The sequence below is a fragment of the Pinus tabuliformis genome, chromosome Q (assembly GCF_031772625.1).
Source record: "Pinus tabuliformis cultivar Carrire ecotype Pingquan chromosome Q, CPIR1, whole genome shotgun sequence".
Taxonomy (NCBI): domain Eukaryota; kingdom Viridiplantae; phylum Streptophyta; class Pinopsida; order Pinales; family Pinaceae; genus Pinus; species Pinus tabuliformis.
The window spans coordinates 1,327,223,672-1,327,228,612 of record NC_142296.1 but is presented as its reverse complement, the minus strand read 5'-3'; positions in this window follow the sequence as shown (position 1 = coordinate 1,327,228,612).

The following is a 4,941-nucleotide window of genomic DNA, read 5'->3' as shown; positions in this document are numbered from 1 at the left end:
CATTTCTTGAGAGTGCATCTGCCACAACATTTTGCTTCCCTTTTTTGTAGATGATTTCAAAGTCATAACCCAACATCTTTGTGACCCATTTTTGCTTATATTATGAAGATAATATTTTTTATAAGAAGTATTTAAGACTATCATGATCTGTTTTTACCTTGAAGTGTCTTCCCATTAGGTAGGGTTGCCATTTCTTAAGTGCATGTAGTATTGCCAACATTTCGTTCTCATAAATAGCTTTGTGTAAATACTTTCCTTTGATTCGATGGCTTTTGAAATCAATGGGTCTTTCTTCTTGCATTAAAACAACACCAATTCCATTTCATGAGGCATCACATTCCACAATAAAGGTTTTTGTGAAGTCCGGTGTAGCTAAAACTGGTGCTTGGCACATTGCCTCTTTAAGATGTTCAAAGGCCTTCAGTGCTTCTGGAGTCCATGAAAATGCATCTTTCTTCAATAATGTTATTAGAGGTGCTGCTATCCTCCCATAATTCTTAACAAACTTGCAATAATACCCTGTTAACCCGAAAAATCCTCGTAGATTCTTTATGGATGCGGGGATTTTCCATTCCTTAATGGTTTTAATTTTTCTAGGGTCTACCTTAACACCTTCATGAGATACAATATGACCCAGATATTCCACCTCTTGTACTCCAAAGAAACATTTGGAAATTTTTGCGTATAATTGCTTCTCCTCCAATAATTTGAGCAACATGTCAACATGTTGGACATGATCCTTCCAAGATTTGTTGTAGATTAGTATATCATCAAAAAATACTAACACAAATTTTCTAAGGAAGGGTTTGAAAACGAAATTCATCAAACCTTGAAATGTAGAAGGTGCATTAGTAAGGCCAAAAGGCATGACCAAAAATTCATAATGACCCTCATGAGTTCTAAATGTTGTTTTTGAAATGTCTTTAGTCTTCATTCTGATTCGATGATATCCTGAACAAAGATCCAACTTGGTGAAGTAAATTGATCCATGCAATTCATCTAATAATTCATTACTGACAAGAATGGGAAATTTGTATTTAATAGTGAGCTTGTTGAGCTCCCTATAATCTGGACACATGCGCCATGATCCATCCTTCTTGTGAACCAATACTACTGGAGTGGAGAAAGAACTCTGACTAGGTTGAATTATACAAGCCTCTAGCATTTTTGCAACCATAAATTCAATTTCACTCTTTTGGAAATAGAGATATTTGTCAGGCTTGATGTTTGGAGGAACACTTCCTGGAATCAAATAAATAGATGATCATGATCACGAATAGGTGGGAGGCCTTTGGGAGTCTCAAATACCTTAGAATGATTGTCCAAGACTTTTTGGAGATCTGGAGAAATGGATGATTTTGATGTGGGAACCTCTAGTGAACATAATTGTGCAATTGTGCCTCGTTGTTCTTTCTCTAGAAGCTTTGTCATTCCGTTAGAGCTGATTATCTTTCCCGGTTTCCCTGCAATACACCTTAATTCAAATTCCTTTCGTTTTGAAGAGAATTTCATGAAAAGTTCTTGAAAATTAAAAGCTATTGTACCGAAGGATTGTAGCCATTGGACTCCTAGTACAACATCAACACCACCCATTGGAATGGAAAGCATTGGGTTATTCAATACATATTCTCCCATGGATAGCTTTATATTATGGCACTTTCCTAAGAAATTTATGGTTCCTCCACTTGCAACCATCACTTGACACTCTGGTGTTAGATATAGGAAGAAATTCAGTTCCTTGGCTATCTTACAATGAATAAAATTATAGTTATTTCCTGAATCAATCAACACTATTACCTTTTTCTTCTTGATATGCCCTTTTATCTTGATAGTTTGAGGAGTGGTAATTCTAGCTAATGCATTACAAGATATTGTCGGATTCATTTCTTCTTTTTATAGGGTTTGTTCCTAGTGTATATCTTCTTCTTTGGACATTTCTTGTTCCTTTTCTTCCTCCTCTTCATAATCAATGTAAAATAATTTCTTCTCTGCACACTTATGACCTTTAGTGTATTTGCTATCACAACTATAACAAAGCCCTTTTTCTCTTTTTTCTTCCAATTGTTGTGGTGTCAACCTTGTAGGGGTAGTAACACTTCCATATTTATGATTGTGAGTGGTAGGCTTCCTTGCTGCCATAATTTTGCTTTCCATTTTTCTTCCCAACTTGAATGCCTTCTCCAATGAATCTGGTTCCCAAAGGAAAACCTCATGTTGGATGTTATCTTTTAAAGTACTTATGAACACATCAATCCTATGCTCCTCTGGAATATCTTTTATGATTATATTCAATTTTTGGAAGTCATCAGTGTGCTCCATCATTGAACCATTTTGTTTGATATTTATCAATTGGCTAAAAAAAGTGTTTCTTTTTGTATCCCCATAATGTGCTATCATTTCATCCGTAAAAATAGCCCAAGTGACAATTTGTTTACGAGAGCAAAGCCATCGATACCATACAAACTGATTTGGCTCCAAATATAAAGTTACAGTGTGTACCTTTTTTGTGTTTTGAACATTATGGAGATTGAAAAATTGCTCCATCTATAGTATCCATGTTCCGAGATCCTTGCCATCAAACTTCCTCATATTGATCTTTGGAACATGGTGGTTCTTTGATCCAGCATTGGAGTCTATGAAATCATGATTAACATTTATTTTTTTCTCATCATGAGTTCCCTTTCCTACCCTTTCACCATTAGTAAGAATTTTTTGTAGAAGCTTTGTCACATTTGTCTTCAAATCTTCCATGCCTTTCTTTAAATCATCCATCTTAGCTTCCATCCCATCCATATTAGCTTCCACACCGTCTATCTTAGCTTCCACATCATCCATCTTAGCTTCTACGCCTTTCTTTAAACCATCCATCTTAGCTTATACGTCTCTCTTTAAACCATCCATCTTATTTTTTGTTACTTTTTGTGCAAGTGAAATTTGTTGCACTTGGTCTCATAGTTTTGATATATCATGTTGCATTTCTTCCTCTTCTTCATGAGTCATGCTAGAGCTTTCATGTTGCTTACTAGGTGTTTCCATTTTCTTTCTTCGGGGCATCAATTACCGATAACAATCCTTCACTATGCCCTTTGAATTCCTTCAAACTAATTTTTCAAACCAAGCTTATGCAAAAATTTAAAAAGAAGTCCACACTGTTTTTCACTTTGTAGGAGCTCGATATTGAATTTGATGTATCTCTGCAATTTTGGATCTCCTAGGTCTAAACATTCTTCTTGTGGTAACCCTCTAAGAAATCTTTCTAACCCCGCAAGTCTAATCAATATTGGATTCTCCAATAAAGAGTTATGCCAAATCTCCCACGATGACTTGAGTATAGACTGGTTCAGTAGAGCTAACTTGTAAAACGTACCACAGGTCACTATTTCAACCTTAGGTTCTGAAAATGATACCAAAGAAAACTACAGTCCGTCCTCTTTCTATAAATTATTACAAAAATTCAATCTGATGCTCAGAGCGAAAGTTTAGATGATTTTCCCAACGTGACCTATTTGGAATGTAATTCGGGGGTCTACAAAAACCCTAACTTCCTTAGATTATATCTTCAAAAATATAGCGAGATAGGATTTGAAATTCGGATCAGAGGTGTTGTGAGGTTTCCTCTCAAATGGTTTTTTTTTTAGCTTTTGAAACATTGCAGAAAACAAGGTATAGCACAAATGGTACGATTACTTGTTTGGAGTAGCAAAACCCTAGAATCCAAAGCTCTGATACCAAATGTTAAGAAACCATCTGATAAAAAGATAGAAAAGATAGATGAACTCCTTAGAAATAAGACTCTTCAAGGGGGCAACCTCCTTTACATTACACAAATGAACAATTCTTGGATTATTCAAATGACAAAACCTCCTTTCTATATATAGGAGTCTAAGGGGTCACAATATAACCAAACCGACCTAACAATAATAATATAAAGGCACAAAAATATCAATAGAGGGATTCTATGGGCACAATAATAACAATATAGGGACAATAGGGGCACAAAAATAACAATAAGGGATACAGTGACAATAGTAATGGGGGAATCACTAGTATTATAGGGACCTAACATGTCCTCACTAAATATGTTTTTGGATTTTTGTACTAGTTCCTTGAAAATTTCTATTTGTCAAGGCTTTACTACTTATGATCATAGGTACTCACAACAGTCTAACAATTTATGGTACTCTCCAAATCACCATTCCTGAAAGGATCCAACAAAAAAACTTGAGAGGAAGATGAGAAGGGAACACTCTTATTGGAACTAGCCTAGAACTAGTGGAATGGGCTGGTCCCAATGGTTTTAGAGTTGTACTAGTCTAATTTGGTGGTTCAGATTGGCTAAGGTTGGTCTTGTATTGAATTGACCTTAAAACACCAAAGTGACTAGTTCTCTACTAAACTGACCAATTCTGAAGAATGTAGTGCAACATAGCTAATGACCACCAAATATTATTTTTTAAATAAAAAATAGTTAAAAGGAAAAAAAAAATATCTTAACCCTAGGGCCCTACAAAACCTAACCCTAGTAATTAATGGTAATACTTAAGTTTTAAAGTTAAAGTAAAAGTTGACATTCTCCTTATCTTTCCTTTTTGAAAAGGAAAGATAAGGATAATGTCAACTTTTACTTAAATTTTTAATATTAACATTAATTGTTTTGGGTTTTTTCAGAGTGGTTCCAACTTCATTAAATTTTGAGAAAGTCAAATTTTAGATCCCATTCAAAACTTAGTGGTGAATATTTGAAGCACTTCTTTTTAATGAGTCCTAGACTTTGATTTCCAGTTTTTCATGTGCATTTATTGCATAATCATCTTCCTCATGAGACTTTGCAACAGAAGTTGATCTTTAATCCATTGCAAGCACTTGACCTAGCTTAGGGAACCTTCAACTACCCCTCCCAAGTTGCTCCTCAACATTGAAATTTTCTTTGGAAGCAGGCAT